This window comes from Arvicola amphibius, chromosome 9, assembly GCF_903992535.2.
Source record: "Arvicola amphibius chromosome 9, mArvAmp1.2, whole genome shotgun sequence".
NCBI lineage: Eukaryota > Metazoa > Chordata > Mammalia > Rodentia > Cricetidae > Arvicola > Arvicola amphibius.
This window is the reverse complement of record NC_052055.2, coordinates 28,609,964-28,637,097: the sequence shown is the minus strand read 5'-3', so window position 1 is coordinate 28,637,097 and position 27,134 is coordinate 28,609,964. Positions and strand designations below refer to the sequence as shown.

General features: G+C 42.8%; 1 long non-coding RNA gene across 6 annotated transcripts in view; it reads right to left on the bottom strand.

Moving 5' to 3' along the window:
• LOC119822154 overlaps positions 1–27,012 on the bottom strand; it is a 29,680-nt gene extending 2,668 nt beyond the window's left edge. Inside the window, exons 1-10 of one of the 6 annotated variants that reach the window (XR_005286733.1) lie at positions 26,566–27,012; positions 26,312–26,460; positions 26,145–26,235; positions 23,889–24,017; positions 22,947–23,745; positions 21,944–22,335; positions 21,049–21,136; positions 12,511–12,611; positions 11,827–11,939; positions 5,316–5,448 (exon numbers count right to left, since the gene is read on the bottom strand). This is a non-coding gene — a long non-coding RNA (uncharacterized LOC119822154). Of the gene's footprint in view, positions 1–5,315; positions 5,449–11,826; positions 11,940–12,510; positions 12,612–21,048; positions 21,137–21,943; positions 22,336–22,946; positions 23,746–23,888; positions 24,018–26,144; positions 26,236–26,311 lie in introns of those variants that run through there. The other 5 variants (XR_005286731.1, XR_005286729.1, XR_005286732.1 and 2 more) reach the window with 5 other exon arrangements.
• Between the last annotated feature and the right edge of the window lie 122 nt (positions 27,013–27,134).

The window sequence follows — 27,134 nt, the reverse complement described above, 5'->3', positions numbered from 1 at the left end:
GTCCATCAGTTTTCATTACAAACTGTTTATCACAATCATCCTGCTCCTCTTTTATTGGTCTCTTCTCATTTGTTTATTAAGATACTATCTGCCCTAGTTTGCTTTTCCCTTTCTGTGAAAAATGCTATGATCAAAAGCAACTTGTAGAGGAAAGGGTGTCTATCATCTTACAGCCTTGAACTGATCTTGAAGGGAAGTCAGGGCAGGAACACTAGAGAGGAATCTAGGGGCAGGACCTGAAGCAGAAGCAACAGAGGAGAAGTACTGCTTATTGGTTTTCTAGGACTTGCTCGGTTTGCTCTCTTAAACAACCCAGGGCCACTTGCTGTGGACTGGGCCTTCTTTCATCAATCCTTAATCAAGAAAACGTTCCATGCATTTGCCTACAGGCCAATCTGTTGGAGGCATTTTCTCGACTGAGGTTCTTCTTCCCCAGATGATTCTAGTTTGTGTCAAACTGCCAAAAGTATAACCAGCACAGGGAAGCTTCCTAATATCTAGTGCTTGGGAAGAAAAACTCTATGGCCCTTTTGTCTCGGGCTTCCACTTCTGTATGTCTGGTCTGATTCAATTCCAGATTACTGCTCTGGGTTAATGTTCTCTGAAGTCTGATTAATCCTGCCTGGATATCACAATGGATACGTGCCAATATCTTTGCCATCTTTTCCCAGCTATGATGTCTCTCTTCTCTTCCTACTTCTGCCTATTCATTGTCTACTTAAGGTCATCATTGACCAATCCCCTGCCCCCAAACATATGTAGATTATTATGGATGTTTTTATTTTTTTATTTTTTTTTCATTGCTATATTTTTTTATTTTTTTTCATGGTTTATTTTTTTATATTTAAAAATTTCCATCTCCTCCCCTCCTCCTCCCCCTTCCCTCCCCTCCTTCTCCCCCTTCCCTCCCCTCCTTCTCCCCCTTCCCTCCCCTCCCCTCCACCTATACCTCCCCTCCCTCCCTCTCAAGGCCAAGGAGCCATCAGGGTTCCCTACTCTATGCTAACACCAAGGTCCTCCCAACTCCCCTCAGGTCCAGGAAGGTGATCGACCAAGCTGAGAAGGCTCCCACAGAGCCCGTCCATGCAGAAGAATCAGAGCCCAGCGCCATTGTCCTTGGCTTCTCAGTCAGCCCCCACTGTTGGCCACATTCAGAGAGACGGGTTTGGTCGCATGATCCATCAGTCCCATTCCAACTGGAGTTGGTGATCTCCCATTAGTTCTGTCCCACCGTCTCCATGAGTGAACGCACCTCTCACGTTCCTGACTTTCTTTCTCATGTTCTCTCTCCTTCTGCTCCTCATCAGGACCTTGGGAGCTCAGTCCAGTGCTTCAATGACATCTTGAATTTTGCATGCAAATGGATGGAAATAGAAAACACTATTCTGAGTGAGGTAACCTAGACCCAAAAAGATGAACATGGGATGTAGTCACTCATAATCGGTTTCTAGCCATAATTAAAGGACATCGAGCCTATAATTTGGGATCCTTGAGAAGATAATAAGAAGGTGAACCCCCCAAAAAAGATATAGTAATCCTCCTGGATATTGGAAGTAGACACGATCACCAGGCAAAAATTGGGAACTTGAGGGTTGGGCGAGACGCAGCCAAGTGAAGATGGGGAGAGAAAAGCGTGAAGGGGAGAATGGGGGGATCTCGGAGGAATGGGATGCTTGGGATACAGGAAGGGTGGATATGGGAGCAGGGAAGCATATATCTTAATTTAAGGAGCCACCTGAGGGTTGTCAAGAGACTTGACCCTAGAGGGGTTCCCAGGTTTCCAGGGAGACGCCCCCAGTTAGTTCCTTGGGCAGCTGAGGAGAGGGAGCCTGAAAAGGCCAGTTCCTATAGCCATACTGATGAATTTCTTGCATATCACCATAGAACCTCCACCTGGCGATAGATGAAGAAAATGACAGAGCCCCACTATGGATGTTTTTAAATATTGCTTACGAAGCAACACTTCAAGGTCAAGCATCCACACATTATACCCCTGCTGTTCTTTACAAGACTCTGGTGAGCCTTGAGCGCACTCAAGATGTGCTATTGAGATGATTTGCTATGCATCACTCTGTGGTGTAGGTTCGGAGGCACAGCTGTGAGGAGGGTGATTTGCAGAGACCAAACCAATCGCTTGCATTCTAGATGAAGACTCTCCAGATCTTTTCGCCACCTTTTGCTCCCCAAAGCAGGGATTTTCTTATATTTTCAGAGGGCAGTGGACTTTATGACATGATGCTTTAGCCTCAATGTACTCTTGGGTGCCTTTTGGTGCATGGATATGTTCTGCCCTAAGTCTTGTTCTAGCTTGTTTTATGCTGATATGATAAACATCATGGTTAAAGCAACTTTGGAACTCCACTGTATCAGGGCTGCTTGCTACACTTCTTGGGTTCCCTTGCACGTGTGACAGTGTCTCAATGCAATGACAACTCTTAGGTCATGTGATGCATTAGAGGGCAACTTAGACTGATTGGTTCCTGGGTAGATCTTAATAGTCTAAGAGTCATACGATGACCCACTGCTGGAGACAACAAATCTTTCCTTGAAAAACTCTTATGCTGATTGTCTCCAAGGTTAAGCCTACAAAAGCTGATACAGACTAGACAAAATCCTACCCATTCTGAAAGAGTGTCTGATAGTTTTCAAGTAAAATTGTTTATAACACAAAACAATGGTATTTTAAGGTCTTGTTTCCTTTCCATGGACAATAAACTTAACTGGAAGATACAGTGCTGAAAAGAGAGAGAGAGAGAGAGAGAGAGAGAGAGAGAGGAGAGAGAGGAGAGAGAGAGAGAGAGAGAGAGAGAGAGAGAGAGAGAGAGAATGCAAAGCCAATGGTTTGTTGTCAATGGCATTACCCTGTATTTACACACAGCATGTTTTAGCTATCTCCTCTGTTTGTGAATTTAGAATGCTATCAGTTTTCCTTTTTAGAATCCCTAGATATGTTTAATATGTTTTTATTAAAATAGAATTACATCACTTTCCCTCTTCCCTTTCCTCCTTCTAGCCCTTCTCAGCTACCCTCTCTTGAACCTATCCCATGTTCCCATCTAATTTATGTGATTATTATTGTTATACACACATGCATACATGTATGTATATATATGCACAAGAATACATATATGCGTGTGTATATCTGTTTTTGCTATTTGTGTGTATGTAGCATTCAGAATGACTAAGATCAACAAAACAACCAACAATATGCTGGTGAGAGTATAGGAAAAAGGAACCCCCACTCGCTGTTGCTGGGAATTTAAATTGATGTAGCCACTCTAAAAATCAGTGTGGAGAATCTGCGACAAACTAAAAATAAGACTATCACATGATCCAGCTATACTGCTCCTTGGCCTGTACCCAAGGGAGTGGACATCTTACCGCACAGCTGCTTGCTCAACAATGTTCATTGCTGATCTATGTACAATATCTAGGAAATGGAACCAACCTAAATGTCCTCCAACCAACAAATGGATAGTGAAAATGTGGTACATATATACTACTCTGCCGGAAAGACAAAGGAAATCACAAATTTGTAGATAAATAACTGAGACTAAAAGAGAGTATATCAAGTGAGATAACTCAGACCCCAGAAAGAGAAACGCAGCACGCTGTCTCTCACCTGTCTTTCCTAACTCCTAACCCCTCATCACAAAAGGCTCTTTTTTTTTTTTTACAGCAAATAGAGACCATCACAGAAAACCACAATGGGACACAATGCAGAGGACCACAGGTGTGGGGAGCCCAGTCCCAACATCTATAACACAACTCCTGCATCTATGACTCAGAGAACATCACAGACGACGGGGCAGACAGATTATAAGATTCAGAATACCAGGAGGTCTGCTGTGAAGGTCTCTCCTAGAAATGGCCGGATAAACAAGACCGCAACAGTGGTGACATCAATGTACACGTCAACGTGGAAGTGGTTGTTATCTCGAGGTCCTATCTCCAGACAAAGGATCATAACATGCTGGGAGGAGAGTTTGCTTTGCCAAGGATGAGCCCTTTATTGGTTGTTCAACAGAGAGTGGTCAGCCCCGAAACCAAATATACAGGAATAAAAACACACAGCAAGTCGTGTTGAACAACTTAACACTCAACTCGCAATAAACTTAGTCCAGGTGATGTGGGCCCTGTTCTCCTTTCCTTTCTTATATGAGCCCCCTTTCATCTACTTAAATTCCTACTTTAGACCTCAACACACGGAAAAGATGAAGCAGAAACTTGGTAGCTGGAAAGCCCAGGACAGGCTGGATAATGGAGTCTGGAATATTTCCTCTGCTATTTCAAAGACACCAAATTACTTGACTCAAAGTGGTGTTCTTGATGAATCGGGAATGGGGGGCTGCTTTTGTTCTCAAGGATAACCAGGTCTGCTTTATTTTGAGAGTACTTTCTACACAGAGAACAGAGCCAGTATCCATAGCAAACCTGGAAGCAAGAGTCATGTAGGCCCTGAAAACAATGTGATGAGAGGAAAGTCAGAGCTGAGGTGGATGAGAAAAGAGATGGAGGCAGAGGGAGGGGTCAAGAGGAAGGCTGGTGAGAGCCTAGTGGTGGCCTCATGAGAGATCTCACAAATCAGCAGTCCCAGAGTTCTTCTCTGAGCAAGGGGCAGAGAAGGCCCTACACTTACTCTTCTTTTCCTCATCTCCAAAGGCTTTAAATATACTGTGGTAGCCTAGCACCATCACCTTCTGGTTATTGTTTGTCTAGGTCGAGCAAGGGCAGCAGGTAGCTCCTGAGGAACAGGGGCGATTCTGTTATTAAGAGACAACTTTCCAGGTCATTGAAAGAAAAGCACCCTACCTTTCCATTTGAGACAATCCAGAGAAAAATTCTCAAAGCAAAGTAAATCCAAGAGAGAAGGTAGCTCAGGGTTTCCCTTGGGGTTATGGGACAGACAGAGGTTCACAGAACCATAGACACCCGAGACTCAAGAGATATATGTCTCTGAGGATTTCAGACCAAATGGGGCAATGAAAGTTTCCAGGGACCCTGAGGCAACTGTTGAATGTCTTTTCTGCTGCTCAACCTAAACCAGTGGTTCTCAACCTTCCTAATGCAGCATCCTATACTAAAATAGTTTCTCATGCTGTGATGAGCCCAAACCATAAAATTAATTTTATTGATACTTCATAACTATACTTTTGGTGCTGTTATGAATTATAATGTCAATATCTGATGTGTGGGATATCTGATATGTGACCCCTGTGAAAGGGTCAATCAACCTCCAAAGGGGTTGTGACCCACAGGTTGAGAACCACTGACCTTAAGCACGTCTGTGTTCAGACTTTTAATGTTAGATTGCTAAGGTTTTGCTTGAAAAGCTGGAATCTGCTACTGCTGAAAGAAAGGTGCAGGTCTCATCTGTTCTGATCCCCTGTTGGTAGGCAAGGAAAGACAGCAGTCGGCAGCAGGGTCCTCATCCCCAATGACAGCTTGCTGGAGACAGAAAAGACACTTGAGGTCAGTGTCCAGTAGGAAACAAATAAGCTGAGTCCCTTTCAGTAAGGAATTGATGTCCCCTGTGGAAAATGCAGTTATTCACCGCTGTTCCTGGTCACAGTCAGTACCGGAACACCCAGCCACTCCATCTCCACCGAGTGCTGTTTCAATCAACCCCCTGGGACAGGACCGCACTGCTTCAAATGCTCATTATCCCAGCTATGGAAATCCCGACAGGTATTTACATCAAAAGACTCTCCATCTCTTTAAATCAGAGCTGCTTTTGTTAGCCCAACAGCATTCCAAACGTTCTGGAGTCTGGGCTATTGGATTTCATTTGCAAATGTGCACACTAACAGGCTATAACATTGTCCAGGCAGTGGGGACTTTCAGAGAAGTGAGCCACAGCAGCTCTGGACACAAGGAAGCCTCTGTCTCTCTCTGTGCCCGTGGCCCAATCTCGGTATATAGATAGGTTGGGTGAGGGAGCTGCTAGCTTTCAGGGAACACAGGTGAGGTTTCCAGCAGTGTTCTGGGTGGACTATGTACCCTTCTCATCTGATCCCCAATCCAGCCTTGAGGGCGATGGTATATTAGTCGGAATAGAGCAGCAACACAAACCCTGACATCCCAAGGGCTTAACATAATGAAGTTTATTAGGCAGGCTGCATTGCAATATGCACGCAGAATGCCTTGCTTTTTCCTCTAGACTATTTCTAGGTCTCTCTTAGTGTAGCTAAACTCAAAGTGCTTTTGATACCCACAGAATGGATTTTTCCCCCTCTTCATATTGGTTCTGTGCACACACTTATGATTTTCTCATTAATCAAAGTGTTACCTCCATGTCTTAGGGAAGGTAACACAATGGCAGTATGATGCTTTGATGAATGCAGCCCTTGCCTGCTGACTTAGATGACAAAGCATCCTATATGGCAAGTGCAATTAAAGAGCCATGTCGGTGGGATTCCTTCTTAATGCCAGGAGAGATTAGAAGTCTCCTTTTATCCATCCACAAAGATAGCCGTTTTAAGAAAAAAAAATGACAATATTAATTTCATTCACAACATATGAAAATAGTAAGACACAAATGTTCTTGAGGCACAAGTTATGAGATTTAGTTGGTTTGGTAAAACTTTTATGATTTTCTATAAACAATCAGGTTTAATGAAGCAATACATCTGTTCATAGAAATGTAAGTGATTATTAGAATTGTAGACAAACATCCCTATTCACAAAAGTCTAATGGAATGAAAACAGTAATTACAATGCCAAAAATACTGCTAAGTGTTAAAATTGACACTAGGAAAATGAAACACTTCGCTTAATTTTTGATAGCATTTCATGTCGAGACATGGCAAGCTTAGTGTTTCAATTGACACAAAACCTTGTATTTTGTTTTTCTGGGTTTTTTGTTGTTGTTGTTGTTGTTTGAACACATCTTGTAGTTTCACACTCTACTTTGTGGTATTAGCACACAAATTTTGGCCCGGCTCCATCAGATGGGTTTCAGCGTATTAAAGGCTCCCTTGTATTTCCTTCCTTCTTAAGCGTTTAGCTAAATGCAAGCGTTTGGTTTGGGTGACATTGGTATTTTCATTTTAAACAGCGGTCTGATATTATGCTCAGAAACACCATTGCTTAAATCTGTTACCTCGCTTCCTAGGATATTCATCACATTAAGGGGAAAAAATTCAGATCTTGGGACCCACAGAGAGCTAGTGAACCCTGGTTCACAGAACTCCCACATGGCACCAACATGAGGTAAAATGTACAGAGAGAATCAATCTTTTGCATTTTGTCTGGCATTTTTTTTTTTTGGACAATCAAAAGATTGCCTGACAATGGCGTGTATGTTCTATTTTAATACCCTCCCTGTAATATATGCAGGCTGCACCAAACAAAAGGAACCCCACAAATTTCCGCAGGTCGACAGTGTGAACGGGCCATCTCCTCAGAGCGCTGAAATCAGCAGCACTTTGAACAAAGCAACCTGTTCTTTTAAGAAAAATCGCTCTATAGAAATGCTGTAATTTCCCTGTTACAAAGGAGCCTTTTCCCAAGCACGTAAAGTGCCAGTTTGTTCAGTGTGACCTCTGCTTTCATTCCATCAAGGTTGTATCTGATTACAATGTAAGACGGATGAAGGGGACGCCGTGCTAGGCAAAGAAGAAACAAAGTTTTAGTCTTGGGTCACTTGCGAAAGTGGTTCATCACTTTTATTGGCAATGTTTTCAATATCATTCTGAGGAGGGTCTCCTGTGTCATTCCGAAAAGATCTCTCTGTAATGCATTTTCAGGCTCTCTGATGTGCTCGTTGAAGACTGAGCCACACAGGCGAGCCCTGGGCTACAGTGCTGGAGATCTCATGGAGAGATCCAGCCGCCACAGAGCAAGCTGGAGTCTCAGCATACAACCTCACCAGCATCACCTCCTCCAGTCTGCGTGGCCTTTGACTCATAAGCCTGAAATCATGTCCTAAGCCAGCACCTATGTCCTACAGGGCTTGGTATGATGTCTGCAGGAGCAGGCAACATGGTGAAGGATAATACGGATTCTCTAACTCAGATTCCGTGTATCACTGATGGAACACCATGGTGGTACATTGCCTAACAGAGTTTGGGGTTTCCAAACTTGCCTCAACTACCTAATTATTCTTGGAGATTATCTACATTATTGGTGCCATGCAAGGTCACTTGTAAGTAAGTGGCTTTGGGTGAGTTAGCTGGCTCTCTGATCCTCAGTTTCATTCCTTCTTACAATGAGTTGTCAAGAATCAAATGTGCTGACAAACAGCATTCTTTGGCCAGTGTCCGGGACATGATGACTGTCCACGAAATGTCAGGTAAGTTTGCTACATGTCGTAATAGTACATTAAGGAAGGGAGTAAAGCCCCTGGAGTTCCTGTCTTGCTGAGATCTACCACAGGGCATGTATCATCAGGGTACCCCCGACTATAGTTTTGCTATAGTTCAAGTTATAAGACTTTGGGTGAACCCATTTCTGTCATGGAGCTTCTCAAGTGTTGAAATGAATTCTTCTTCCAGACACCTGCTGTACAGGATGAACCAGCAATGCTTTACATGCACAAGGGTGAGACAACAAGCATAAAGCGCTTGCATGTTGTGCTGCTCGACAGATGGCATGCTGCTATTGTGCTGGGGGCTGGATTAGCTCCTCCTCAATGGGAAGCCATGCTCTGGTCAGCTTTGCCTTAAGAGCACATTGCAGCCTCCCACGTGTCCTCCTCCAAACCCTCTGTCCCTACTAGAGCAGCAACACCCTCCCTCCTTGTCCCTGTGGTCACCGCCAACCATTTCCCACCAGCCTTTTTATAAAATTAGGAACCAAATCATGTGGCTCGCCTGCTTGGGCCTTCGAGTGGCTGCCACTATCCTTAGAAACAAACAAACAAACACCCCCCAAAAACCTATGGCTTCAACCCTTGTCTTCTGTTGCTGATGCTATTGCTTGTCTCATTTCAGTGCCATGGTCCCAACTGTTTTATTTTTGTTTTTGTTGTTTTGTTTCTTTCATGCATTAAAGCCTCTCCCTCTGTAGCAGATTCCTCCTGCACCCTCCTTCTTCTTATTCATGTTTTGGCCTGCATGTTTTTCCTATGAGAGGCTCTTTGACCGTCTACTTGTCCCGCCACACCGATTCACCGTGACTATGACCGTGTTACACCTGGGCATGCTCCTTTTATTTTTAATGCGTTTCTTGGAAGAATATTAAACCTCTCTGAGACCACGTGCTCTGCAAGTGTCACTCACTCTGGTGTCATCCATGCCTAGTACAGGCCCTGGCATATGGCAGGTGCTCAATCAATGTTGGATTAATGAGTATTGATTGCTCATTTCATGCCGGGCACTAGGATAAGGTGTCTGGGATTCAGAGATGAATGGCTGCTTTGTTCTCAAAGCAGATAAATATTGCAAGAGAGATAAGCGATGGATATTAAGTGAGAACAAAAGAAAGATAAAGCCTCTAAATAAAGTGGGGGTGGGGTGGGAACCCAGAGACCTCCCAGGTTGGCCAGTGAGACGTGAATCTTGAAGACTGGGCACCAGTGACAATACTGTCTCCCTGCTGTCTTGTACCAAGTAGAAATGCATTACATATAATACAAATCAATGTTGCCATTCATGCCACTGTTGCTTTGGGTCAGGACCTCTCTTTGCTCTCCATCCTCTGAACTACAGTCCTCTGGCAGAACTGTTGGTTTCTTTGCTGCACACAAGCAGTGAAGGTACCAGGCCTGCACGCTCTAACCGGAACTCCTCTCGAGGTTCGAGAGGAGACTAGAAACGGTGAATTCAAAGAGGAGGGAAGCCAGCGGCGGTGGGCACGGCCTGGGAAAATTCCTCTTGCTGCTTCAAGAAGATGATTCCTGCCGCCACAACCCTCAACAGTGCCGCCAGGGGAGATGCCGGCAAGAGGCTCTCACAGCCGCGCACAAGAAGAATTGTTGTTAAAAAATATCGTGACAAGTTATACGGAGCGCGGAGGGAAACTTCTGTGTCCTCGAGAGGGGGACCAGCTTCCCAGAGTCGTAAAAGTGCCTTGGCAAGGGAGGACAGTAAATGCAATAAAGGGGGGGGGGCAGGTTGTCTGAGCTCATAAAGGAGGAGGGTGATTGTGTAGTTACAGCCCTTCGTAAAATCCTTCACCATGGTGGAGGGAGAGAAATTGGGTCAGTGGACGATGCTTCTTCCATCGCTCTTTCTAACATAGACAAGATTGGTTGCCTGCAAAAAGAGAAGACCCTCTCATTATTCTAACAAATAAAGGAAAGCCTTGGGGAGTAACTGGTCACTTTAGATTTGGTTCAGGCCACCTTCTAGAGAGAAAACTCACTGGATGAGGGTCAGGAGATCTGGGATCAAGGTCTCCATTTTTTGCATTGCTCCAGCTGGGACTTCAGCTTTTCAATGAGTTAGTCAGGGTGATTAACATTAGTGGCTCCAACAAGCAGATCCATAATTTCAATTTACCAATTAATTTCAGTGTTACCAAAAAAGGTCTCTGTTTCTCATTGCCACTCAAGGATCCAATTCAATGAGCACTTCCTCCTGGGTTGGCAAAGGACACGAGGACCACACTGGGTAGCTTATGGGTCCAGATTCATTAATACTAATATTATGGATTATTTCCCTTTTTATGTACAGTATTCCAAAATTAAACAAAATTCCAAAGTTAAAATAATCTCCCATTCACAAGGGGAGAGAATTGAGGATCCATAGCTGGGTAGAGATTCTGCAGCAGTACCCCATGAGGTATCCTATCTTGATCAAGGAAATCACCCAAACTTTGTTCTACTCTTTGAATGAAAGTCCTGGTCCAATTTTTCTCTATAGTCCAATTTTCCAACTCCTGTGATTTAATTTCTCATCTTCTTCCATGAATACATCTGAGGTAGGCATTGGAGAGAAGCTGACTTTGTGGGCCAAGGAGTTTGTGTGGCCTACTATTTGCTATTAAGAGGTTGAAGAACCAATGGTTGCTCTGAGCCTCAAATTACCAAAGATCTTCTTTTTATTAAAAATTTCTGCCTCCTCCCCGCCTCCCATTTACCCCCTCCCCCCTCCACTCCCCCTCCCTCTCCTATCCAGAGAGCAGTAAGGGTTCTCTGCCCTCTGGGAAGTCCAAGTTCCTCCCCCCTCCACAGGTCCAGGAAGGTGAGCATCCAAACAGGCCAGCCCCCCCCCCCCCCCAAAGCCAGTATGTGTAGTAGGATCCAAATCCAGTGTCATTGTCCATGGCTTCTCAGCAGCCCTCATTGTCCGCCATGTTCAGGGAGTCCAGTTTTATCCCATGCTTTTTCAGTCCCAGTCCAGCTGGGCTTGGTAAACTCCGAATAGGTCAGCCCCACTATCTCAGTGGATGGGGGGACCCCTCGCAGTCCAGACTTCCTTGCTCATGTTTTCCCTCCTTCTGCTCCTCATTTGGACCTTGGGCGCTCAGTCTGGTGCACCAATGTGTGGCTCTGTCTCTATCTCCATCCATCGCTAGATGAAGGTTCTTCTTATTGTCTTCTCAATTATATCACGAATTATAGGCTCAATGTACCAAGGATCTTTTTAATCTGAATTTATAATATAGTTCTTGCAAAACCTTAGTGGACTATTGAACTTTATGGAATTTATTTTTAGATGTGTGTATCTGTGTGAATATAGGCCACATGTATGTGGTACCCTCAGAGGCAAGAGGAGGCATAAAATTCCCTGGTGCTGGAGTTATGAATGTTTACTGCCAACATGGGTGTTGGGACTCAAACATGCGTCCTCTGGAAGAGCAGAAAGTGCTCTTAGCCACAGAGTCATCTCTCCAGCACCAGCTGCAAAAATTTTCAAATCCATCATTCCTCTGCTTTCTTACCATTTGCCGTTCTCCTCCAATTTCATGGTACATTGATTGACACTTTCAGAGCTAAGCAGCAGACCACATTTCAAACTTGATCCTTGTGGCAGTGTTGGATCAGACTACTTGCCCTTTTAAAGAAAAGATTTTTATCAATATTATTATCTGCCATTGGGAATCTAAAGTCAGCTTTTCTGATCATTCCAGGTTCCACATCTCTGAACTCTCTACTCCCTTCGTTTTTGCTTATAAACCAATTAATGGTCTCCTGAGTACATCTTGTTTTTGCAGTGTCTTGTCAAAAAGCCAGTATTAGCTGAGCACTCCAAACATTCAATTTTCTGCTGGACATGAAGCCATTGCTATCTCAAACCTATCACATATCAGATTCTTGGATCCATTTTTTTTTGAGTATATGGTTTATTTAGTGGGTTATGGAAGGGAAGGAAAAGGGGGAGAAGGAGAGAAAAAGAGAGAAAGAGAAGGAGGAAAGGGGGAAAGGAGAAGCAGCAGCAACCTTTTCTAAAAGGGGACTAGGGGAGCTCTTGGATCCAGTCTTATACTGAAAACTGGGCATGTTTCAGGAAAATAAAATCCCCTCAGGGACTTTAAGCAGAAAACAGTTTAATATAAGCAAGTACAATTTTGCTCAGTCATTGGAAGAGCTGAAGAGAAAAATACCTGGAATCCTATTGTACCTACCTTGTATATTCAGAGAGGGAGACAGACATATTGGCCATGGTGTGTGCCACATGGAGACGCTTCTGAGCATGCTCAGAAGCAGCTGGTAGCCTTGTGTGACCCTGTAGAAAGAATTATGTTTATGTTAGCACTTCCTTTAAGTGTAGGCTTCTATTGTATCCCGCAGTGCCTGCACACAGTGATTTTGTTACAGTGGGTCACCATAAGCCACATTATTAGATCCTAGATAGCCAATCACTGTGTTCTTGCTCAAGGACAGTGTCTGAATTCAAAAGAAGCAAAAAGAATACTATCTTTTTCTTCCCTTCAACATGACACACGAGCGTGTTCACAGTCTAACTTCTTATGCCCTCAGCCTTTCCTCTTGTTGATAGCAGACAAAATCAATCTGTATTCTGTGAACATGGTAATTCTGTTCTCTCACGCTTAACCTTCTCTTTGCTAGGTTATGTCCTTGACCCATAATGCCCCTACATGACAGCTCCTCTCACACGAGGAAAAACTTAAACCACCAAAAAAAAAAAAATGATGATAGAACTTGTCAGAAATTTTGAAAGCCATGAAAGTACCGCTAAGGGGGGAAATTACAACATTTTAGTATATATGCATTATTCAAGAAGAAAGATTTAGAATTAACAATGTAGGCTTATGTCAGAAGAAAGTAAAGGGAGTACCTTCAGCTTGAATCAGCAGAAAAGAATGAAAAATATATTTAAAAAAACAAGTAGCTTGAAAGAAAGAAAATAATAGGCAATAAAGCCAATTTTAAAGAGCTCAACACACTGTTAAAACTTTTTTGTTTGTGTAACAAAAGATAAAGTATCAGTATACCAATATCAGAAGTGAGAGATTATTACTACTGATGCAGTAGATGATAAAAGACAATAAGAAAAATTAAGAATAATTTCCTTTGATAATTTAGATAGCATAGAAAAATTTCTTGAAAAAGACAAAAGCTTATAAAATTTGCACACAGAGAAATGGATAATCTGAATAGGTTTATGGTAATCACCAAATAATTTAAATCAATGACTAATACTCTTTAAAACAGCATTGGATTGGAATGATTTCATTGTTAAACTCTACACAGTTCAGGAGTGAATGATACCAATTCTCTTTCACAAAATCAAAGTAGAATGACCACTTTCTCAGTCCTTCTGTGAGATCTGCATTAGCCTAACATCAAAACCAGACGAAGAAATTACCACAACGTATAAACCAGTATTTTTCATACACATAGACACAAAAATCTTCAATAAAAATAAGACCAATAGTGCATAAACAGGATTCTATAATGTGACTAAATTAATTTATTGCCAGTATAGAGAGGTATTTCCATATTTGAAAAAATATTTTAAAAAATTACCAGAAAAGAAGGTAAAAGAAAGAAAACCATGTGACAAGGATAACTGATGCATGACAAGCTTTTCCGAATATGGATTCATGACAAAACTCTCAGAACACGAGGATTAAAACAAGCACCCTCCATGTGATCGGGAGCATCTACAAAAAACCTGCAACTAGCATCAAACTTACTAAGTGAGACATGGAGCTCACCTCTTCAGATTAGGAACAAGACAAAATTCCCTCTCTCACTACCATTCCACTCCAAAACAGAAGTCTGAAGTAGTAGATGAGAGAAAGAAATAGAAAAATGGTCTTGGTAGTGGTGATGACGATGATGATGGTGGTGATGAAAGTTATGGAAGAAAAGAAAAATAAGGTATACAGACCAAGAAGGAAGAGACAAATTTTATTTGTTTATAGATGTTGTATTTATCTATGAAGAAAACTCTAAAGGATGCCCTCCATCCAAGAAGTCCCAGGCAACTATAAAGGATTATAGAAAGGCTGCAGGACAAGAGTTTACTATAAAAATTAGTTGATTCTTATATACTAACGACAAATATTTGATTATGTTTTAACCTATGCTTTGTATACATATTTAAACACCCATAAACTATGTTTTATAAAGTAAATTTTATAATGATCTGATGTGGGATTCCTCTCTGTATGCTATGAAGATTTTATTACCATTGGTTAATATAGAAGCTGATTTGGCCTATGGCAGGGCAGAATAGAGCTAGGAACAAGAACTAAACTGAATCCTGGGAGAAAGAGGATGGAGTCAGAGAGATGCTATGTAGCTGCCAAATGACAAGGACCCTGGAACCTTACCAGTAAGCTACAGCCTTCTGCTGATACACAGACTAACAGAAACGGGTTAATTTAAGATGTAAGAGATAATTAGGAATATGTCTGAGTCATTGGCCAATCAGTATTGTAATTAATATAGTTTCTGTGTGATTCATCGGTTCTGAGTGGTTGGGAAATGAATGAGCAGCCTCCGACTACAATGATCTGAATAAATTAAGAGATAGTCTGTCTTCCTGAGAAACAAGGCCATTGCTGTACTGAATGTGATCATGTGGCTTGTAGGCATTCACAGCTAGTTTGCCAGAATATTGGAGGGTTTGAAACATGGGCCAGAGAAACTCTTAGATACAAAAGGGGATCCTAAAGGGACCTTCTGGTAGGAGGGAGGAAGCCAGAACATTGACAGTTGCAAAGCAGTTCCTTCAAGGGATTGCATGGAATGCTACAACATTGAAAAAAAATGAGATGGAAAATGGTTTATTTTGAGCCCTTGGGAAGGTTTAGTAGATTCCTGATGACCATTGAAGCTCAACTTCAGGTACCTTGGAACCATGAACACTTTAGAAATAATTTGCCAGTTTACCTCCTACAATTTTTTTCCTCGTTCCTGGGGAAGTGAGAACACGAAGGCCTGCTCAGACGAGTTCTTGCAAATGGCGCCACTGGGATTGAGTCATGTGGCGTGTGATGAGGAATACATAGAATCCTTCGTAGGATACACATCAAAGTTCTCACCTTTCCCGTCTTATGAGGAACAGCCTTTATCTCACTTTTCTTCATCTTAATTTTGTGTAAAAATACACTGAAGTATTTTATTTATGACTTTTCATGGGGATTCTTTTTCAGCATTGGTTTTCAATTTTTTCACATATTAAAAAAGCAAGATAATACTGGCGACCCTATACTTTTAATTTCCTTTTTTCATATTTTAGTGAGCCATCAAATTTCAGAGTTTAGGACTGCCCCGAGCATACTAGCCCCCATACGTGCTTCATGACACACTCCTCCATACAGTGCCCTTAGTGGTGTTTATTCATATTGAAGCAGTTATGACTCAAGCTCTCTCCTTTGGGACGAGGACATTTTATTCTATGCAAGTTGACCCTGGACTAGAATGTTTCCTGTGTGTAATTCAGAAAATCAGAGAAGAGGAGAGATGAATGTATAGTAAATTATATTTGACCTGAGGTCAAAAAAAGTTTTGATTATGATTCTAGATTCGAAACAAACTAGAGTTGCAAATTAAAACCCTCCCCAAGATGTCAGAAGGAACGCTGATGGTAATGATGCCTTCATTGCTATTGGAGTCTTTCTTGTCTATTTCAGGGCCAACCAAAACTGGCAGGCTCTCCAGAGTAACTGTCTACTGACAGCACCCCCACCAAGGTCCCCTGAAGCCATATCTGAAATGGAGACCCATTTCATGCCCTTGTCTCCTCTTCTGCAAAGTCAAATGTTAATATGCTGAATTCCTTTGTGTTCGTTGTTAATAGGAGTCCTTGTCTTTCAGCAGTGGCCTTGCTTGCTGTCATCCAAAAGGGACAGGTAGGGACATTTTGCATTACTCCAAGTGACAGGCTGGGAGCATATCTCTCCCCTCACTAGCCTTGGGTTCACTTTCTGGCAAGAGCTGCTCAAAGTATAAGCCTCAAGGTTTCCTACCCCCAACCCACTATGGATCCATTCATTGCACATAGTCTGGGACTATGTTAAGCAAGCAAGGAAACTAGATTATTATGGTGTTGGTGGTGATGACGATGATGATGATAATGTCCTCTTATATCACAGCCATCATTCTAAAAGTCTTGTGTGTATTAACCCAGTTACTGCACACCCAAGCCCTCTGAGAATAGCCCATAATTATCTTCATTTTATACATAAGGAATTGAGTCATCATGAGTCCAAGTTCACACGGCTAAGAAGCTGAGTTCAAGCAATCTTAGAGTTGAAAACTTGAATAAGTAGCCACAAAGCTATATTATTGTCCTAGCCTCAATATGAAAGGGCAAGGATTTTGAAATGGATCAACTAAATGCTAGATTTCTGTCTGGTTGTTCCTAGTTTCTTCTTCAATACTCCTGATTTTGTCTCATCAAAGATCTCCTGCAGATTTAAACCTGCTTACTCCCTCACTGCTTTGTCTGGATTTTTCCTTTCCCCAGAGAACATTATTTCAGATCAAAGCAGCCTCAAGACTCAACTCAAAGGTTCTATATTCTCCACCCAGCTTCCCCTTAACATTCTCCCTTCTGGGTTCCCGCAACCCCCGAGTTTTCCATTTTATAGCCCTTTTTTTGAAGATCTGTCTTTGTCTGAAAACATTTGTGGAGTTTTATGCCATTAAACTCTGAAACCACAATCCCTGAGTTCAAATCCAGACTGGACCTCTTGCTAGCTGTATAATCTTGGAGATTCACAGATATCTGAAAATACTCTTTTCGTGGGACTGAAAACATTGTAAGGGTTGAAGGACTTGATGCTGCAGTGTTCAGAACACTGCCAGAGGCATGTCTCCTAGGCTACTCTAAGTCATTTCAAGTTGACAACTATCATTAATCATTTATTGTACATCGTATCAATTGTCACTGATAACATTCCCTTATGGAACTGTTTGCTTTGGGGAGACTCAAAGCAATATGTGTACCTGCCGTACAGTAAGGTTTTAGATTGATTCAGACTAAACCTTAAGCACTCATAGCACTGAGACTACGTACTTACGAACCTTCAGTCCCAGGAGAACGTCACTCAACAAATATCTATAGACTAAGTAAGTATGTTTAGTGCAATATATACCCATAAAAGAAATTATAGGAACTGCTGGACAGACCCATGAGATAAGAAGAAACTTTCCCAGGTATAGGAATGGTGTTACAGAATAAAATATATCACATTCCTCTGTTATTTCTGGCTAGTCCTTAGTCCTCTGAGCATTTTGTCTTAACTGAATATGAGTGAATTTTGAGGTGGAAAGGAGCAGTAATCATTGGGGCATGTATGTACTGGGGCCCTGTCACATGATTGCACCTGTACAGAGCACCATGTGGATCTGCTGGCACAAAGATTCACAGGTCAGTCTGATAAATTTGGAAGTGGGGGATTTCTGGCATGGGCTAGGTTCCTCAAAGGAACTGTAGAAACTTGGGCTCTTGTGCCTTTTTGTCCCATTACCAGTCTTTCCATTGTCATAGTTGTCACTACATGGCTGTTATGTGATGTGTGAATCTTTAGAAACTACACTTGTGTTTAGAGCAACACAAGGGAACAAAGGGGACAACAGTCTAAAGGACAACAGTCCTTTCTTTAGAAAAGCATGAACCTTTGCAGAGGACCCCATCTGTCTTCACTTTATACCCTATTGGCCAGACCACGTTTCATCATTAAGACTATATTGAGTCCACACAGACGTGTTTCCTAGCACACAGTACACAGTCTATGCCACAGATGAATTTCAAATGGACAGCAAATAACTTTTAACTGAGAGTAACCCATATAATAATTGTTATCTGAGGTTCACGTTTACCTGGGTATCCTGATTTTTTTATATAACATATTCTGACCATACTACCCTCCTAAATACTCTCAGGTCCTCCCCACCTCCCTTTCTACCCAACTTTATATTCTCTCAAAACAACAGCAAAACCCCCCAAAGACAAAAACTGCAAACCACAACAAGAGCAACAAGCTTGTATAACAGAACATGAAGTCTGTTTTGCTGTTGAGCAGCTACTCCTGAGTAGTGTAGTTGATTTACCCGAGCCACTCCATTGGAGAAAATGGATTTTCTCTCTCCCAGCAGTAATCAATTGCAAATACTTTCTTTGTGCCCATTTTCTCTTTTCTGTGCTGGGATTTTTTTCCTGGTTTGAACCTGTACAGTTCTCGTGTACTCTGTCAGTCTCTGTGAGTTTGTATGTACAAATCTTGTGTCTGGAAGATGCTGTTTGCTTGGAGTCATCTACTGTCTCAGGTTCCAACTGCCTCTTATCCATAGATACCTGAGCCTTGAGGGGAAGGCTTTGATAAGGTTGTATAAATCCCATTTACTGTCGAGTGCTCCAGGCTCTCTGTCTTCACATTGTCTCACTGAGGGTTAATCCCATATACCGTCAGAAGAAGATTGAGTGATGCTCTCATCTCCGGATACAGCAATACATCATCAAGAGTAATTTCATTGCTGCTTCCTTAGCAGAATAATAGCAATAGGTTCTAATTTAGTCCCATGAGTTTTCTACTCACAGGTTCGTGGCCTAATTAACAGTATCAGACATGGGCTCCATTCCATGGGGTAGGCCTTAAATCCAATCAAAAAGTGGTTGGTTACTTCCTAACATTTGTCCCATTATTGCATTAATATAATTTGCAAACAGGCCATTATTGTAGATAGCAAGGTTCATAAGTATGTGAGATTGACGACAGCTTTTCTTCTCCAGTAGTGTTTATAGTATCCTTCAGCACTATGGAACCTTGTCAGTAGGGCTAAAACTTCCAGTATGTGTAAGTGTTCAATTTCTTTATGCCTAAGCACCAGGTTTAGTATGGGGGATAATCAATATCATTGGCAATAGCCTGTAATGTTGTATGGGCGGGTAGGGTTATGGGACTCTATTGGCCAGTGACTCAATAAGATATAACTCATTCTTGGGGTTTTACATGCCGTATGATGCCTAGTTGTGTCATTGTGTGCCCATTAGATGGTAATTCCATTTAAAGTGTGTGTGTGTGTGTGTGTGTGTGTGCACACACACACACGGAAACTTCTACTATGGTAGGTTTCTATATGACTTTTCAAAGGCCTTTATTGTTAGTTGTCCTTCCCCACATTCACTCCTTTACCGTTACCCCCCACTCCCACCCCATTTACTCTTCCTATTCTAGTTTCCCCCTTTTCATTTTTCATATTTCATGGTGTACTTATTTCCTGCTGAGTCAGACAGTTCTCATTAGCTCCCTCTTGAGCATTTTCTCAGATGCAACTATCAGTCTTGCTACCTCTCAATATCCCTTTATTCCGTGCTATTCCTCAGCAGCAACTACTGTGACCCTGGGTTTAAATAACAACTTATTAGGAACAGGATGCATATTAGGGGAAGAGTGTCTGAATCTGTCCTACCTTTGAGGGTTAGCAAGTGCATGGGGAAAGCAAGATCAAGCTGGGCTATAAAGTCAGAAGCAAGGGATTCCTGATCTGGCATTTGACCACATGGGGTTTATGATAAATGACTCAAGGAATGAATGATGTCAACAGTTCCGCTCTTAATAGCAAGAAGACAAACACTGGCAAAGGATTTAACTATAATTTCTACTAAAAAGACATAAAAGGAACTCCAAAATCCATCTGGAAAGATACTTAATAAAATTAACCATCAGAGAAATGTGCATCAAAACCACAGTAAGATTCCTCTGCATGCCAAGCAATACGGCTGTAACTGGCAGGTAGAACAAAAGAAAGTAAGGATCACACAGCCATCACACATTGCTGAGAGGAATGTAAAATCAGAGGAGAGATTGGCAATTCTTCTCATAAACATGGCTTAATACAACCCAGTGTTTCTACTCTTACATATATACCCTAAACATTTTAAAACCTTTTATTTAACAGAATTTAAGCATGAATGTTCATAGTAGGAATATTTTTCTTTTTCTTCTTCTTTTTTTGTTTTTGTTTGTTTGTTTGTTTCTCGAGACAGGTTTTCTCTGTGTAACAGTCTTGGCTGACCTGGAACTCACCCTGTAGACCAGGATGGCCTCAAACTCAGAGATCTACCTTCTTCTTCCTCCCAAGTGTTGGGATGAAAGATGTGTGCCACCTGCCACCACCACCACTCAGCTAGAAATATTCTCAATAGTCAAATTCATGACTATTCATGATATTCTCCTGTGTTTTAACTGACAAATGGATAAATATTTTTTTGTATATGCATATGGTAGAATATTATGCAGTTATAGACAGGAACGCAATTCTGGTTTGATGTCAAAGAAAATGGAAACATGTTGATTCACTGAACATAGACATGAAATGTCTTAAGATCTATGGTTTCATTTATATAAAATGTCCAGAATTAGTGATTAGTAGGTTAGTGACAATCAGAGGGTTATGGGAGAGAAATACTGAGCTCACTACTCCTAAGACTCAGTAATAATTAGGGGAGGAATAAGAATTTTTCTAGAATTAAAGAGCAGTGGTCATTCATATGTTAAAGACTTAAGAACTCTAGGCTTTAAAAGGACAAATTTGAGTTGTCAAGATACAAGTACACTTGATGCATAATCATTAGGACCTGAGTCCAGAACCTCAAAACTCATGTAAAAAGCCATGCTCAGCCACGTAAGTTTGCAACCCCAGTGCTCAGTAGGATGGGGTGGGTAGAGACAAGCAGATACCTGGGACTTGCTGAATGCCTGGGTACCACAAAGGTCTTGAGCTCCAGATTCAGTGAAGGACCATGTCTCAAAGATATGCAGTGAAGAGCTAAAAAGATGAACAACCAACATTCTCTCATGGCCTCTGCACATGCATATAGGTAAAAGTACCCACACATATATATGTGCACACACATGCACCACACACACACACACACACACAGAGAGAGAGAGAGAGAGAGAGAGAACGCTGGATGTTATGATGTCTCCATGCTTCCAGTAACTTGGGTATCAACATCATTGACACCTACTCTATTATCACTCCTCTTGTTTTTAGAGTCTGTTTTGGGATGAGGCAATACGGAAGGCATACTTTTGGAAAGAAGTTCTTTGTGCTGACTAAGCTTATCTTTATGAAACACTTAGTATTAACTACTTCGTTCCAGAAGTGTTGACAGCGTATTTGCTCAACATCGGAGACCATACTTGGTGGTCAGTTGGAAACTCTGCTACAGCCTGCTGAGCTTAATGGTGGGACCCATCACGGGCACACAGAAGCCATGGCATGTTTTGGACTCACAGAAGTGGATAGAATACTGTGGTCCTACTCTCACAAAGAGTCCCACCTTCTAGGGAGATATCTGTTAAATAAATAAACCCACACAGACATCTGTAAAAGCGTGCTGGAGGATAAGAATCAGAAAAGTAAGGTACACTCAAAAGGCAGAAGCAGGAAAAGATGCTCAGACATGCTTGTTTTTTTTTTTTTTCCTTACTTCACTTTGAACTGGTGAGAGTTTCACAGAGCTATGCTTACCCACTTCTGGAAAACACAGGGGAAAGTACTCAAACAGAAATGAGCCAAGTGTCAGAAGAGAACTTGGGAGAAAGGCAGGAGCAGTTTGCACAGACTTACAGGGGTGTGTCTTTGTCCTGATCTGCCTGCTGGCAATCTTTTGGAGCGGGAAGCCAGTCTGGTGGGAATAGTTGGGCAAGGTAGTTGGATGTACAGACTTGTCACAGTTTATGTTACTGTCCCAGGGAAGCCGGGAGACCTGTCTAATAGCCATCTCGGTTCTCCTGGTGCCCATTTCAGCTAACAATATTTCCTCCAGGTGGATGAAAAGAAGGGGGAGAAGAGGGCAGCGCAGTTCTTCTGATGCGTTAGGGACTTCTTCAGGCTTTGTGCCTCTCTCAGCTGCACTGGGCTGAACTCTGATGATGGCCAGACAACAGAACAGGCTGGGGCTTTGAGACCCAAAATGAATTTTATTTTCCAGAGCTGAAGCTTTAGCTTAGAGTTGCTTCCTGTACAAGGACAAGCAAAGAGCTGCAGCAGGGACCCCTGGCCACATCTGCTTCAGTACTGGGTAAGCATGGTTTGACATATGCCTTGGGAGATTTTTTTTTATCAGGGAACCTGGGGCATAGTGGGCCCCAGAGTTTAGGGCTGGGGATCCCTTAAACCAGATCCCTGAATCACAATCATGCTTCAGGCAATTTCTACTCAACAATCCCATGTGAGTTACAGATTCAAACAAGCATTCGTTTCTTTTCCTGTAGAACAGGGGTCAGTACAATGCCTCCTCTTAGGCTTCTTTTGAAAGTCAAGTGAGACATGAGAGGGGAACACTTGGCGGAGTATGAGGCACAGAGTAACCCTCATTGGACTATTCTTTGGCTTTTAGATTCTCTCAATGAGTTAGGAATAACTGGACATGGGCAGTACTAAATGCTATGCATTGAGAAAGGAATAAGGAGCTCATTTCCCTATCCTAAGGTCTAAGGTAAAGCCTTCATTTGACTTTTCTTGCCCCATGGTCTCAGGCTTCACCCAACTCTGCAGTCTCATTTCCTGCCTGGTCTTTTCTAAAATGTCTTAATGGTGCTGGGCTTGCATGTTCCCACACCCCACTCACCTTGTTTCCAATCCATTTGCTGGAAGCTGCTTCTGTCTGGAATACCAGCATCTCCTTCCATTCACCTAACCAGCAGGTAGCTCCTGGTCAGGTGATACGCATAGCTGGTCTCTGTCATTTCTCGGTGTGAAAGCACTGAGCTTATTTTTCTCTTGTTTGTGTGGCACATCCAAGAGCCTCAAAAACAGAAGAAGGGAGGTAGTGTGGAGGCCCCAAAATGAGCCTATTTCCACGTTGACCAGCGGTCAGAGAGTTGGAACTTACCTCCAGTTCCTTCAAAGTTATTTTGTTTCTACCTCTAACAATGGTCCCACCCAGAATTAGGTCAGAGAGTTCTGCTCTCTCAAGGTTATTGTCAACAGGTGTGACTAATAGCCAGCCCTTGTACTCCAGGAATAGAGAAATAGAACACTGGGGCAGGAGCAGGAACTATGGGAAGGCTAGTAAGAAAACGTAGTCGGGAAAGGTACCCCAAGCAGGGCTGCACGAATGTGGGCTGCCTCGGTGGGAGGCAGGAATCTGAGCTTTGCATCCCATCCATTGAATAGTGTTGAGAAAAGTCTGGTGCTGTCACTCCCTACCACATGTTACTTCCCACTCTGGTACCATCCCTGAGGGACCTTGTAACCAATATACAGTTATAAGACACCAGTTCTGTGTAAACGATACCACAATTCTGTGTAAGCAACTCCCAACAGTAAGATTCCTTCCTCACTCATCCCGTACACCTCCCTGGTGTGGTTGCTCCTCTTTTACCACAGTGTGTGCTCCTGATGTCGACATAAAGACGTAACTGTTCCTGGGGAGCGGGAAAGGAGACAGGACAGAACAAAGAAGGATCTGTAAGTAGTACTTGTCAGTTTGGCTCATGTCCCAGACAGCCTGGGCTCGACACCTAGTACCAAAATCAAACAGGATGGGGGAGAATTCAAGCATACTGACTTGTCCGAAGTTAGCACCCATTGACCAAGCCTGATGCCACTGCTGCCGAGTTCTTTCCTCCTGATGGCGAGGCGTGCATACAACTCTTTCCGGGTGCACTGTTTGGGGACCAGGTATTGCAGAGCTGCTCTAGATGACATGAGAAGAGTTTGAAGTGAGTGGCTACAGTGGCCAATGGCGCATTTGCATGCCCAAGTGTCTAGTGACATGTGGTGGTGAAAACCATGTGCTCTGCTCAGATGTGGAAAACTACAACTTAGATGCTACTGGGAGCTGCAGAGTCTGGAGCCAGGTGGCCAGATGAATACCAGTCCCTGACATTCCCACTCATCGCCTTCGCCTTCTGCTTCCTATTTTGCTCCTTCTCTTTCTCCTTTCTCTTCCTCTGTCTCCTCTCTTCCTGTCCCCACCCTCTTGTAAAATAATGACCTCCAAGGATAGGAATACTGCTCTGTGGTGGAGTAATTGCTTAGCATGCACAAGACCCTGGGTCTGATTTCTAGAAGTTTGAGGAGCTAAGTGTCCTCAAGTTCAAGGTTAGCAAGTAGAATCGGTGTTCCCACTTCCCATGCTGGAGTCATTTTCAAGGCTGCAATTTGAAGAGCATTAAACAAAGTCATTTATAAAGCAAAGACCTCTCTGGTAAAACTAATCAAAACAAATCAAAGCAAAACAAACAAAACCTTTTTTTAAAACCCAGAAAATAAAACTGAAACAATGAATCCTTCTACAAAACAGCCATTTAGCTAATATTTATTAATTGAATTTCTGTATTTCTCTGGCAAGGTTGAACTTGGCATCCAAAGGTCTGATTGTGGAGGTCACTGCTGTAACTGGAAGCCTTATGTTCTCTGGTTGTTACAGTGGCAGCCGTTACCCTGGGTGAGAGTATTAAGCACATCTGATGTTTGCTAAAGATAATTTATGCCACAGCGGCAGTTATTACAGAACAATCACAGTTTCTCTAGGATTCAGGAAAAAGATAATCTGAGGAGCCACGCTTTCAGTGAGTTCATTAATTGTGTGTCTGTCGCAGGAGCTGACAATCAAAGGCATAAAAAGACAGCCTTCTCTTAGCACAAAAGGCCCTTTCTTTCGATTATGCCACTCGTGGTGATCTCAGCAAAACTTTGAGAATATATCCTGTGCTGTAGTGGGCGAGGGCATGGCTAAGAAGGCACTGGGGCGGCCTGACCACCTTGGGGAGAAAGCCCTCCTGGGGGAGAAACAGTCAACTCAGATGGCTGTGTGACTGGGGTACCTTTCTCATACTCAAGGTCCTCACTTCATGGGGATAAGAAACCTTCCTGATGGGCTTTCCATGCAAAATAAGAATCATGTGTGCAAAGGCTTCTCACACATTTGTCAGTATGTGGTCAGCACATAGAAGAGAGCATCCAGATGTTATTGTGGTGGCCACTGTGCCTGACCATCCTCATTCTGCATGCCTGCCAGCCACATTTTATTTTCTTGTGTCTCTAACTACCCTACAGGGCTGGGCTGCGGGGTGTGCAGGAAGACAAGCGTCACACCGGCACGAGTCATATCTCACTCTCACAGAGAGTTAACAGTGTTTCCCACGCTGGAGTAATGAGCACCAACTGACTGGTCTTGTTGAACCTTGGGGGTGGGAGGGTCTTAAATGATTTCTAGCTTACTCATAATTCAGTGCACTACTCCCTGCACAACCCCAGGACATGCGGCAAATGCTGTCAGCACTGAGGCTCTTAGTGACCAAGGAATTGGACTGGGCATGGTGCTGCTCTTTGGTAATAACAGCATCTGGGGAGGTTGAGGCAACAAGATTGGGGCTTTCAAGGCCAGCACTGGCTGTGTGAGGCCTTGTCTCAACTAGTGTCATGCCTTAAAGAAAAGCTAAACTTGCTGTAGTCCCTAGTTCATTGTTTGGTATTTTCTATCAAGAGAATCACCTCTGGGTGATGAGTGACTGCGCACTGTTCTGTCTCTCCTACCCTTGATCAATTCTTATGCCAGTTAAGTCCTCATATTGTTTTCAGAAAACACATAGCTTTCTATCTAGCTACGGGTCTACTTCCCCAGACAGTAGGGTTTCCATTTTTCTCTTAAATGTTAGTGTTTGGAACGTATGCTAAGCTGAAGTACTTTTAAAGCTCATTGTCACTTTATTTCCCCTAATATCCTAAGTGTTTTGATAAAAAGTAGCCCAGTGCTGTGTTTAACAAGGTGGGCTCTGCAGTTTCCAGCCCGGGCCTACATCCCAGTTCTACTACTTACAGGTAGGTAACCGTGGCACAAGATACTTCAGCTCCCTTAGCGTCATCTTCATCAGTAGAACGGAGACGATGATAATGAGCTCTTGGGAAAACTGCCACGAAGATTAAAAGAGTTATACAAACATCACTGTATGTTTGCTACACAGTGAGTGCCCCACAAATACACACCTCTTTCCAATACACCACACTCTGGAGGCAAGTTGAGGGCCACTGCAGTCTGGATGGGGTTTAAGCATGTCCCGTGAAGCTTCCTAACCTGGGAGCTCAGTCTCTAGTGCAATGATGTTCAGGTCTGTTGTGGTCCTTAGGGGTACCACCTTTGGGAGGGATGAAGATATTTCTTATTAGAACCTAAGTCAGGTACCATAAGACAATAGGTTGTTATAGCAGGAGCAAGACAGGCCCCTCCCATGGTTTCTCACCTCACCATGTTGACTCTTGCACACGTGCTCCACCATTGTGACACCATCTACCGTGAAGTCCTCACTGGAGCAGAACAGAATTGTGACCTGCTCTCAGATATACCTCTTTCTTTGCACTAGGCATGAAGTCCAGATATCAGGTAAAGCAACCATGAACCACTATGTCGGTTTTATGGATTCCTCTTCTGAGGTTGGAATACTTTATCAACTGCATTACAGACTTTCTGGTATTGAAATAAGCCCAGAAAAAGTTGCATTATGGACACTGGGATAGCTCTTAAACAAATAAGGAAATCAAATGCCAGTTTAGTGAGCTTATGGAGGATTTTATTTTTAGATGAGTATCTATTAGCTTACTTAAAATTAAATTAATATGTGCTAAGATGGAAAAGTTCTAGGCAGTGCCTTAAGGTACTTTGCATACCTGAGGGACTTAATTTGGGTTTCTCCAAAGGAAAAACAGCCCTTAAGCCGGGCGGTGGTGGCGCATAACTTTAATCCCAGCACTCGGGAGGCAGAGGCAGGCGGATCTCTGAGTTCGAGGCCAGCCTGGTCTACAAGAGCTAGTT